The sequence below is a fragment of the Saccopteryx bilineata genome, chromosome 2, assembly GCF_036850765.1.
Source record: "Saccopteryx bilineata isolate mSacBil1 chromosome 2, mSacBil1_pri_phased_curated, whole genome shotgun sequence".
NCBI classification, from domain to species: domain Eukaryota; kingdom Metazoa; phylum Chordata; class Mammalia; order Chiroptera; family Emballonuridae; genus Saccopteryx; species Saccopteryx bilineata.
Window position 1 is genome coordinate 210514512 of NC_089491.1, and position 13688 is coordinate 210528199.

The 13688-nt window shown below is 32.3% G+C and overlaps 1 protein-coding gene across 2 annotated transcripts in view; it reads left to right on the top strand.

Annotated features, from left to right (window-relative positions):
- Positions 1-13688, top strand: part of NCAM2 (neural cell adhesion molecule 2) — a 577130-nt gene that overhangs the window by 383767 nt on the left and 179675 nt on the right. The window lies entirely within an intron of this gene.

Consider the following 13688-nt stretch of genomic DNA (forward strand, 5'->3'; position numbering starts at 1 on the left):
GTTACTTAGATATCAGTTGAACATCATCATAGGTTTCACTACACTTCATGGATGTTCATAATTGTTATTTTTTCTTAACTACTCATATAAAATTCCAAGTATGCACAGAAGTGAAACAAAAAGAAAAATTTAGTAAATTAATTATTTGATAGACTAGCGTTTTAGGTCATGTAAGAGTTGTGACAGTAAGGTTATAGATTGCTTTAATTTTATTATTGTTAAAGACAAACTTCTTTTAAAATTTTAATTAATTTATATCTATTTCTGCAAAAGTCAGTGATTTTTAAAATATATGCCGCTTTGACTTTCCAACATTGATAGCAGAAAAAATTGAAATCAGTTTATCCAAACTGCATTTTCTGTTCCTTCAACTCATTATATCATTTTAAACATGTTAACTCCATAGACTGACAACACAGGTGTCTCACTGTCCATTTACAAGTTATCTTTTAAAAAAATGTATTCGCAACTATGTCACCCTTCTTTGCCCCATTTACTCCTCATGATGACATATTTAAGAGAGTAATACACAAGAATTTCATACACGAAAATTAAAAGTAAAATTTATAAAATGAATGATATTAATAGTTTTCAAGAAACCTGGAGAAACTATATATTTTACTTTAATATTTTTACAGAAAATTATAGATATTGCTATGGCACAGTTGGCAAGTATCAAAGGAGTTACAGTTTCATAAAAATGTTTAAAATTGTCAGAAAGAAATTAGACATACAAAACTGTAGGTAAATGCTTTCATGTTGACTTAGTACATTTCTTTAGACAAGACAATGAGTATGATTTTCATCTCTGTAAGCTCTTATTAATTGTACTTTCATATTTCTAACTCATGCTATCATTATTTTCTTCTCTCCTGTAAAATTTCACAAAGTCTTCTTCTCAAAGATAGCTTTAACTCTTTATTTAAAAGATGTTTCTTCATTATATACCAAGAATGAGAGATACGTTATATCTAGTTATTTTATCAGTTCAAGGTTATCAAGTATCCAAGGGTCTTATATATTATCTAGAACTATATAGGAAAATTTCTTCTATAGTAATTGTGAAAAATAATGACAATTGTTTGCTAAAGACTATATCTATTAAATTAGAAATCTTTAAAAATTTATGTTTGGCTTATTTGTTACAAAAGACACTTTTATAGAAACATAAACTTACTTTTGTTTTTTGAATATTCCAGTGGATAAAGAAATTAAGACTGCTTTATTCACTTTCTGGCAGGATATGCATCCAAAATTATATTTAAGATCCCCGTTTTGGTTTTGGATGGTATGCATTTTTCTCTTAGCATTCTTAGTTTCTTCGACAGTAAGAATTCAGAAATTTAATGGTTGAGCTAAGCTTTAAAAGAAGACAAACCTAGTTTTGAATCTCACCTCTCATTTATAATGCTTCAGCACTGACAATATTTTTTGAACTCTCTTTTAAGATGATTTCTTTGTCCTTAAGGTTGGGATAATAATACATATTTTCCTAGCTGCTATAAGAAAAGTGAGGGGTGCCTTGCAAAATGCATGTCAAAGTCTTTAGCATATTGTAAATATTCATTAACCATTTTTCTTTGTCATATTGCATAACTATTGAAGCATAGTTTATCTTGTTTATCATCTTCTGATTAAACTCTGGCTGTTAATAGACTTCATAAAGCAACCTAAAGTCCGATTGAACATTAACTATCACAGAGTATATTGAGAGTGTATCTCCGTTGTCTTGAAAAGTAGCATAAGATTGTATTTTTGGTAAGAATCACTGGATAGCCTGTTAGAATACAAATTCTAGAATCCCACACCCTGAGGTTGATCAAGTATGTCTAGCATAGGATCTAGGAGTGCATATTTTAAGAATTCATCAGTTAGTGTTATTTGGATGGTTTTCAGGCCATTCTTTTCAAAACAATTCCCTTACTCTAAGTCAAATGAAATTTAACAACATATCCTTTCAACAGGAAAATATTCTTACCAGATTTCTGCCACGTGATAGTGGTCTGAGAAACACAGAACAAAACAAAATAAAACTTCCCATCATTTAACACTGCATACAGTGTTAAAATTTTGATAAAATTGCTGAATATGTAGGTCATCAGCAGTGAAATATCATCATTGCAATATGGTTCAAACTGTTAACTTTATCCCAAAATATGACTGTTTTTAGCAAATATGTTCATCATTCGCTAAATATATTTTTGAAGGAGAGGGTGTTCATTAATAATATTCCTTTTTTACTTGCTTAAGTTCTCTATCACTAGATAAGACAAAAGAAATACATGGGGTAAAATATCATGTGGCTTAAATCTAAAGGTAAGTGCATGTCCTTATAATAAATTATAGAATTAAATAGACTTACCCAGCATAGTAGCCCACTCTTGTCTAATCACTGTTAAGGTGGTCATCTTGTCTGAGAACAACAGAAAACCTGTGGTCTCTACTAAAAGGTCCTTCTTTTTTTATCATTTTTTAAAATTTTTATTAATTTTAATGAAGTAACATCAATAAATCAGGATACATATGTTCAAAAAAAACATGTCCAGGTTATCTTGTCACTCAACTATGTTGCATACCCATCACCCAAAATCAGATTGTCCTCCATCACCTTTTATCTAATTTTCTTTGTGCCCCTTCCCTTCTTCCCTCCTTCTCCCCCTCCCCCACCCTGTAAACACCACACTCTTGTCCATGTCTTTTAGTCTCGCTTTTACGTCCCACATGTGTATGGAATCACACAGTTCTAAGTTTTTTCTGATTTACTTATTTCACTCCGTATAATGTTATCAAGATCCACCCATTTTGTTGTACAACCATTATGGAAGAAAGTATGATGGTTCCTCAAAAAACTGAAAATAGAACTACCTTATGACCCAGCAATCCCTCTACTGGGTATATACCCCCAAAACTCAGAAAAATTTATACGTGAAGATACATGTAGGCCCATGTTGATTGCAGCACTGTTTACAATGACCAAGACATGGAAACAACCAAAAAGCCCTTCAATAGATAACTGGATAAAGAAGATGTGGTACATATACACTATGCAATACTACACAGCCATAAGAAATGATGACATTGGATTATTTAAAAGGTCCTTCTGAAAATAAAAAAGAGATTGGCTAGGAAAACTGCATCCATATGATGACCTCATCATTAGCAATCAGACATCTCCCTAATTCTTGCAGGGAGGAGTAAATAAGGAAGTTGAAAATCCAAGAATAGAATGTTAGCAGAACTCTCTTTCCATGGAATAAATATTAGGGGCCCATGAGAAATGCTTATTGCCCAACAAACATTATGTCTATAATATTTTAATGTGTGCTGTATATGTATTGCCTGAACTTATCTTCTGGCATTCTCACTGCTTAATAAATGACCCTAAAACATAGTGACATAAAATAGCCTCACTATTTGTAGATCAGGAATTTGGGAATATTCAGATAAATTAAATCTACTAGGAGTCTCAAATGTGCTCATATGTAGATGTTTTCTATAGCTAAAGTTCTGAGGATTGAACTATGAGTATTAATATACTAGACAATAACCTTGCATAATAGATCTCTCAGAAACAACAAAATATCGTGTAAAAACAACTCTTTTTTTAAAAAAATCTTATTAATTTTAATGGGGTGACATCAATAAATCAGGGTACATATGTTCAAAGAAAACATGTCCAGGTTATCTTGTCATTCGATTATGTGCATACCCGTCACCCAAAGTCAGATTGTCCTCCATCACCTTCTATCTAGTTTTCTTTGTGCCCCGTCCCTTCTCCCTCCTCCTCCCCCCTTAACCACCACACTCTTGTCCATGTCTCTTAGTCTCGATTTTTATGTCCCACTTGTGTATGGAATCATGCAGTTCTTAGTTTTTTCTAATCTACTTATTTCACTCTGTATAATGTTATCAAGATCTCACCATTTTGTTGTAAATGATCTGATGTCATTATTTCTTATGGCTGAGTAGTATTCCATAGTGTATATGTGCCACATCTTCTTTATCCAGTCATCTATTGACAGGCTTTTTGGTTATTTCCATGCCCTGGCCACTGTGAACAATGCTGCAATAAACATGGGGCTGCGTGTGTCTTTACGTATCAATGAAAAACAGCTCTTTTAAACTTATAACTCTTTTATATATAATTTCCTTTAATGCATCTTACCTACATTTAAAATCATATAATTTTAAAAACAAGAAAATTTCAAAAAACATGCAATATATAAGATAAATAGACTGTCGGCCTGCTTTAGAAATATTTTTCTTTATTCTATATTTACATAAATTTTATCATTGTTACTCACTAAATTATAATGATACATTTATTGAAAATTTCTAAGCAATGTATTATACTGATAATGAGTATAATTGATGATTTTTCATTAAACTATTGATTTACTAGGGTTATTCAAAGGTTTACCAAACTAACAGCTGAATTTTAACACATTATAATGGAATCATCCTAAGATATATTTGTTTATAGTAATTAACATCCCTGGATTTTTCACTTAATTTTATTTAATTGCATTAATATTTAAATGTAGATGGTGAAGTTTAGAAAAGATCCAAAGCTATCATTATGGAATATGCAACAGCCATGAATTCAAAGTTATAAAGTGTTTTACAATTTTATAACAAAGTAATCTAATTTTTTTTTACTTTAAAAATCTTTATTTTAAAAGTCAAACTATGCTTCACAGGGTTGTTCTGAGGTTTAGGTAAGATTGTGTATCTGGAGGATTTCGACATAATATCTGCCATTAAAACCTGTAATCTATTCTGAACCAGTTTCTTGAAATCATCCCTTATTAGCATTTTTATTGAGCAACAAATTCTAATATATATAAGATTACAGGTACTATTGATAAATTAGTATAGGGAAGTCATGCAGGTGACACACAGGTCAAAGGTTAATTGTAGCTCTGTCACCCTCGTGTTTTATTTACTATGTTACTTCTCATGTCTGATTTTAGTTTCTGTATGTCTGTATATGGGAATAATGGAACCTATCTGAAAAAAGTTTGTGAAGATGAAATAAGAGCACAAATAACAATATTCTAGACAAAAATCACACAACTTAAAAAGTATTATTTTCTTTTGTCCTTGGAGGTATCCAGACTTTAGATATTCTATACATGAGAAAGTGACTTTACTAATTCTATGTCAATGTCTGCATCTACAAAAGGAACCAGACTAAAATTCCAATAGCACAGTCATATATAATGTATTAATAACATTGTCCACAAGTATAATAGAATGTTGCTATAGTTATGGAGATTATTCTTACTTAACATAGCATTATATGGAACTTAAAGATAAAATAATCTTTATAATTATAAATTTAATGGTTCATATATAAATTTATCCTACCACACTAAATTTCAGATCTTGTAACTATATATTGCATTGTTCTTGGGAGTTGACAATGGCGAGAATTGCTATCTATGTATGTTTAGGGTTAATCTCCATTCCTGCAGAGAGTGTAGATGAGGGTTCTCTGACTTTTGGGTAAGATCAGATTCTCAGGCACTCCTTTTTTTTTTTGGAATTACAATTCTATTTTTATTTGTTGAATTTATTGGGGCTATAGCTTTCAAGTGTATACAGCTCAATAAAACACCATCGTCACACTGCATCGTGTACCCATTGTCCTATGCAAAATCCCCCCCATTGTCTCCTTTTTGCCCAGCTCAGCCTACCACCACCCCCCATTTCCCTATGGCTATTACCACACTGTTGTCACTGTCTGTGTGTATGTATGTATTTTTATTTAATCCCTTCACATTCTTTGACCTAGTCCCCCAAAACCCCTCCTCTCTGATAGCTCTCAGTCTGTTCCATGTATCCATGTCCCTGTTTCTATTTTGTTTGTTAGTTTATTTTGTTCATTAGATTCAACATATAAGTGGGATCATATGGTATTTCTTTGGCTGGCATATTTCACTTAGTATACTTAGCATAATAATCTTCATGTTCATCCATGCTGTCACAAAAGGTTAATTTTTTTTTATGGTCAATTAATACTCCATGGTGGAAATGTATGACAGCTTTTTTATCCACTCATCTACTGATGGGCACTTGGGCTGTTTCAACATCTTGGCTACTATAAAAAACACTGCATATATTCTTCTGAATTAATGTTTCAGATTCTTAGGATATATTCCCCAAACGGGGATTTCTAGGTCAGAAGGAAGTTCCATTTTTAATTAACTGAGGAAACTCCATACTGTTTTCCATACTGGCTACACCAATCTGCAGTCCCACCAATAGTACACGAGGGTTCCTTTTTTCCACATTCTGGTTAGCACTTGTTTGTTGACTTATTGATGACAGCCATTCTGACAGGTATGAGGTAATATCTCATTGTGGTTTTAATTTGTATCTCTCTGATTATTAGTGATGTTGAACATTTTTTCATGTGTTTAGTGTCTGTGTGTCCTCTTTGGAGAAGTATCTATTTATGTCCTTTGACCATTTTTTAAAATTGGTTTGTCTTCTTGGTTTTGAGTTGTATAAGTTTTTTTATGTATTTTCGAAATTAACCCCCTTTCAAATGTGTAATTGGCAAATAAGTTCTCTCATTTATTTTGTGGGTTTCATTTTCATTTTGTTTCCTTTACTCGAGGAGATATATTTGCAAAAATATTGCTACAAGAGTTGCCTGAGATTTTACTCCTATGTTTTATTCTAGGATTTTTGTGTTTTTATGACTTACATTTAAGTAATTTATCCATTTTTAAGTAATTTTTACATTTAAAAAATTAAGTAAATTTTTGAATTTTTTCTTGTGTATGGAGTAAACTGGTGGTCTATTTTCATGTTTTGCATGTACCTGTCCAATTTTCCCAACACCATTTATGGAATAGACTTTCTTTAGCCCAATGTATATTCTTACCCCTTTTGTCATACAATAATTGACCATGAAGGCTTGGGTTTATTTTTGGGCTCTCTATTCAGGTTAATCTTAAATGATAAAGCTTGGTCTTTCTTCCTGGGGGACACAAAAATCAGAAAGATAGACCAGATCTATCTTGCAATCCCCTGAAATATTTCATTGTAGAAAGTGAGTCATTTTTTGCCTTCTGTTGGGCCCTTTTACACCTCCCATATTATATAGCAATAAATAATGATTTGGAATAGAGTCTTCCACATTTCAAAAAGTAACTAACCTGGTCATTGGAAAAGGAAGAAACAGAAATGCTGTGCTCCAAAGAGCAAGCTTACCTAAAAGAATCAATTATTTTTCATAAGTTTCCAAAATATTATTTTATAGTCATATGATAAAACTGTTTTTTTTGTCCCCTTGTACTAAAATTAATTCAAAATGGATCAAAGACCTAAACAATAAATTACATAGAAGAAAACATAGGTACTAAATTCATGGACCTGATTATAAAGAGCACTTTATGAATTTGACCCCAAAAGCAAGGGAAGTGAAGGCAAAGATAAATGAATGGGACTACATCAGACTAAGAAGCTTATACACAGCAAAAGAAACTGACAACAAAACAAACAGACAGGCAACTAAATGAGAGATGATATTTTCAAACAACAGCTCAGATAAGGGCCTAATATAAAAAATATAAAAAGAACTCATAAAACTCAACAACAACAAAAAAAAAACAGTCCAATAAAAAATGGGAAGAGGACATGAACAGACACTTCTCCCAGGAAGAAATATAAATGGCCAATAGAAATATGAAAAGATGCTCATCTTCATTAGCTATTAGAGAAATGCAAATCAAAACTACAGTGATCAAAACCACCTCACACCTGTTAGATTAGATATTATCAACAAGACAGGTAATAACAAATGTTGGAGAGGCTGTGGAGAAAAAGGAACCCTCATCCACTGTTGATGGGAATGTAAAGTAGTACAATCATTATGAAAGAAAGTATGGTGGCTCCTCAAAAAATTAAAAATACAACTACCATATGACCCAGCAATCCCTCTACTGGGAATATACCCCCATAACTCAAAAACACTGGTATGTAAAGACACATGTAGCCCCATGTTCACTGCAGCATTGTTCACAATGGCCAAGACACGGAAACAACCAAAAAGCCCTTCAATAGATGACTGGGTAAAGAAGATGTGGTACATATATACTATGGAATATTACTCAGCCATAAGAAATGATGACATCGGATCATTTATAACAACATGAATGGACCTTGATAATATATGTAGTGAAATAAGTAAATCAGAAAAAAGTAAGAACTGTATGTTTCCATACATAGATGGAACATAAAAATGAGACTCAGGGACATGGACAAGAGTGTCGTGGTTGAGGGGGAAGAAAGAGAGGGAGGAGGTGGGGGGAGGGAAGGGACACAAAGAAAACCAGATAGAAGGTGATGGAAGACAATTTGAATTTGAGTGATGGGTATGCAACATAATCAAATGTCAAAATAACCTGGAGATGTTTTCTCTGAACCTATATACCCTGATTGATCTATGTCACTCCATTAAAATTAATTTAAAAAAAAACCCAAACTGGTCTTTTAAGGATTTTTAAAAAACAAATACTGTTACTTGTAATTTTAGGATTAAATAGAAGTAAAAAGGTCTACAGGGAGATATTTTCACTTCTGGAATTCTTACAAAATGGTAAACATGATAGTAAGCAATTTCATTTATGTTAATAGAATGTTTTAAATAATAATTATAAAGTGCTTTTGATATTGTCTGATGGATGACATCTCAAATGTGTCATTTATCTGCTCATACACATTCTTTAATTATTTTATTTCTGCTATACTCTTCCTGCATAATGAAGTACAGGCCTGCCTCCACTAGAAATTAATCCCACTCTACATTGACTAAGAAGCATTTGAAATGTAGAGAAAAGCTATAGCTATTTTAAAATAGGATTTCTTGAACTTCAGTCATTTGACTATCAGATTCATCTTTCTTCTATATTCATGGGCTACTGGGACTGTTATAAACCTAATTTTTTTTCTTTTAGGTAAGGTAGTGTTTCATTTATTCTTATTCTAACCAAAAAATACCAATCAAATCTAATGTGTGATTATAAATGTTGTATTTTCAAATACATATTCAACTAAATGTGAAACTATAAAATAAAAATTGTATTTCAAAGTAATTTCTAAACTCAGCATGTGCGCCTTCTATGGTATACACACCATACTTTCAAAACACTGCTTTTGGGTCAAAAATGCTTTATCTTGATACAAGTTTAGCTATGAAATTTTGAGAAGGAGAGCACATTTACAGATATTTCAATTATGATAGAACCTATCCTTCATCCTCCTATTTTTGAAGTTAAGCACTCCATTTCAGTAAATAAATATGCTGCATTATTAATGAATACATAAAGACTTCATGAATTGTAATAATAGACTCATTTAATTTCATTCCTTAACAAACTAAATGGTCCTTTTACAATGATGCCAATAAACTCAATGGATAAAGCAGGGTGATTAACTTCAAAACAAATTCTTTCTATACATTCTGTAGTAAAATATGAATTTTTAGTCTTGGTCTGAATATAGATCAATTCAAATTTTATGGTTAAACTAGTAGGACTTTGTCTTCATTTACATTTATTTGAAAAGTGCGATTTTCTGTGTCAAAGATAACCTTACTAACTCAAGTTTAACTTTAAATTTATTTTGCTTTCTGTTAGTTTAAATAAATAAATGTATTTAAATAGAAATTTATTACTTAAAAATATAATACATAGCTTGTGTAGTCTACATTAATTTTTTTGCACTTAAATAATTTGTTGGAATAGTAAACATTTTTCTTCATGAATTTAGGCAAATGATCAGGACAATACTTACTTAAAATGTTCTTTCAGCCAAAAATAACAAATCTGAAGGAATTTCTAATTATAATATAGTCAATTTTTTTATACAACTAAATATTTACTGTTATACTATTGCATTCATTATTATATTACCATCTTATACTCTAGGATATTATTCTTTGTTGTGTATGTAGAGCTGTATAGCTAAGGAAACTTCTTGTTTTAAAATTGACTCACTTAAACCACTTTTAATGAAAGGCAAAAAATAATGAGTGAATTTTTCACATCCTATGAAAATACTCACTATAAATTTTTATATAATTTACACACATATATAGCTATAAAGATTACATTAAACTTTTCTCTTTTTATTTATTTTTAAGACTGTGTAAATATTCTATTCTCAAACATTCATTTTATTTTTAAAATTTTTTATTGAATTTATTGGAGTGACTAAGCAAACATGACGTGTGTGTGTGTGTGTGTGAGAGAGAGAGAGAGAGAGACAGAGACAGACAGAGACAGACAGAGAGAGAGAGGAACAGATAGGGACAGACAGGCAGAAAGGGACAGAGAGGAGAAGCATCAATTCTTTGTTTCAATTCCTTGTTTGTTGATTGCTTTTTCATATGTTCCTTAACCAGGGGGCTACAGCAGAGCAGGTGACCCCTTGCTCAATCTAATGACCTTGTGCTCAATCCAGCAACCTTGGGCTTTAAGCCAATGACCTTTCGGCTCAGGCCAGTGACCATGGAGTCATGTCTATGATCGCACGCTCAAGTTGGTGACCCAATTCTCAAGCTAGTGAGCCCGCACTCAAACTATATGAACCCATGCTAGAGCCAGTGACCTTGGGGTTTCAAACCTGGATCCTCTGTATCCCAGTCCAACGCTCTATCCATTGTACCACCACCTAGTCAGGCCAAACATGACTTACTGAAAGGTGAATTTCATCATGTAATCAAAATAATCTTTAAAGTGATAGAAATTTATATGACTGAGATTTCTTTTCTTACTTACCAAAATTCATTAAACAAATATAGCATAACAAATATAGCATTCAAAAATGTTAGGTTTGCATGTAGTATTCTAAGCGAAAAGAATGCAACAGTAATAAAAAGAGTCTCATAAAGTTAGTCAATTTTAAAAGCTACTGACTAAATATAAGTATAAACCTATATACTACAGGTAAATACAATTTATATAATACTCTTTAAAAATACTTCAGCACATGTGATTTTTTTAAAAAAACAAAAAGCTTCTAGGTGGATGAATGAAAAGCATCCATGTGCCAGGAAGGTGACAAACCCCATATTCCAGACAATAGAAGCACTTTTGCTCAGGACCCTTCTGGACCACAGAGCTGAGAAAATAAAGCTTTGGAAAAGCTCAGTAATTTGCTACGTTTTTGTCTGCGAGAAGCAGAACTGGGACAAGGCACACTGCTATCTGACTCCAAAGCCCCTGGTCTGACTAAGAGGCTAGAAGAAAGATGGAGATGGAGTACGTGGACATTCCAACAACCACCTCCCAGGACCAAAGTGGATTACAACTTAATTTAAGAACAATCTTTTTTTTTTAATTTTTATTAACTTTAATGGGGTGACATCAATAAATCAGGGTACATATGTACAAAGAAAACATGTCTAGGTTATCTTGTCATTCAATTATGTTGCATATCCATCACCCAAAAACAGATTGTCCTCCATCACCTTCTATCTGGTTGTTTTTGTGCCCCTCCTCCTCCCCCTTCCCTTCTCCCTCCCCCCACCGTAACCACCACACTCTTGTCCATGTCTCTTAGTTTTGTTTTAATGTCCCACTTACATATGGAATAATACAATGAACATGGGGCTGCATGTGTCTTTATGTATCAATGTTTTTGAGTTTTGGGGTATAAACCCAGTAGAGGGATTGCTGGATCATAAAGTAGTTCTATTTTCAATTTTTTTTGAGGAACCACCATACTTCTTCTTTTTGATATAGATGCCTTTTATTTCTTTATCTTGTCTGATTCCCTGGGCTAGAACTTATAGCACCACATTAAATAAGAGTGAAGGGAGTGGACAACCCTGTCTTGTTCCTGATTTAAGGGGGAAAGTCCTCAGTTTTATGCCATTTAATAAGATGTTGGCTGATGGTTTATCATATATGGACTTTATCATGTTGAGATATTTTCCTTCTATACTCATTTTGTTGAGTGTCTTAAACATAAAGTTGTGTTGTATTTTATCGAATGCCTTTTCTGCATCTATTGATAAGATCATGTGGTTTTTGTTCTTTGTTTTGTTGATATGGTGTATTATGGTAACTGTTTTATGAATGTTGAACTGTCCTTGAGATTCTGGGATGAATCCCACTTGATCATGATGTATTTTTTTTTAATATTGTTGTGGTATTCAATTGTTGTAGTATTTTAGCATCCGTATTCATTAGAGATATTGGTCTGTAGTTTTCTTTTTTTGTGCCGTCCTTGCCAGGTCTCAGTATGAGGGTTATGTTAGCCTCATAAAATGTGTAAGAAGTATTGCTTCTTCAATTTTTTGGAAGACTTTGAGTAGTATAGGAAGCAAGTCTTCTTTGAATATTTGATAGAGTTCACTAGTATAACCATCTGGGCCTGAACTTTTATTTTTGGGGAGGTTTTTAATAGATTTTTCTATTTCCTCCCTGCTAATTGGTCTGTTTAGGCTTTGTGCTTCTTCATGACTCAGTCTAAGAAGGTTGTATCGTTCTAGGAATTAATCCATTTCTTCTAGATTGTTGAATTTGGTGGCATATAGTTTTTAATAGTATTCTATTCTTTGTATATCTATGATGTCAGTGGTGATTTCTTCTCTTTCATTTTGGATTTTGTTTATATGAGTCCTTTCTCTCTTTTCCTCAGTGAGTCTTGCCAAGGGTTTGTCAATTTTGTTGATCTTTTCAAAGAACCAGCTCCTTGTTTTATTGATTTTTTCTATAGTTTTTCTGTTCTCTATTTCATTTATTTCTGCTCTCATTTTTATCATTTCCTTTCTTCAACTGGTTTTGGGTTGTCTTTATTCTTCTTTTTCTAGTTTCTTAAGGTGTGAAATTAAGTGGTTTACTTGGGCTCTCTCTTGTTTGTTCATATAGGCCTGAAGTGATATGAACTTCCCTCTTTTTACTGCTTTTGCTGCATCCCAGAGATTCTGATTTGTCATATTGTTATTTTCATTTGTCTGTATATATCTTTTGATCTCTGCACTTATTTCTTCTTTGACCCGTTCATTTTTTTAAAAGTATGTTGTTTAGTTTCCACATTTTTGTGGGTTTTTCCCCCTCTTTTTTGCAGTTGAATTCTAGTTTCAAGGCTTTATGATCAGAAAATATGCTTGGTACAATTCTGATTTTTCTGATTTTGCTGATGTTATTTTTGTGGCCCAACATATGGACAATTCTTGAAAATGTTCCATGTACACTAGAGAAAAATGTATATCTGACACTTTGGGATGAAATGTCCTGTAGAAGATTATCATATCCAGTTGCTCTAGTGTTTTGTTTAAGGCCAATATATCTTTATTGATTTTCTGTTTGGGTGAACTCTCTAGAGCTGTCAGCGGTGTATTGAGGTCTCCAAGTATGATTGATTTTTATCAGTTTTTGTTTTTAGGTCAATAAATAGCTATCTTATATATTTTGGAGCACCTTGGTTTGTTGCATATATAATAAGAATTGTTATGTCTTCTTGATTCAGTGTTCCCTTAATCATTATGAAATGACCATTTTTGTCTCTGATTACTTTTGCTGTCTTGCAGTCAGCATTATTAGATATGAGTATTGCTACACCTGCTTTTTTTGGATGTCATATGCTTGGAGTATTGTTTTCCAGCCTTTCACTTTGAATTTGATTTATCCTTATTTCTTAGATGTGTTTCTTGTAGGCACCATATA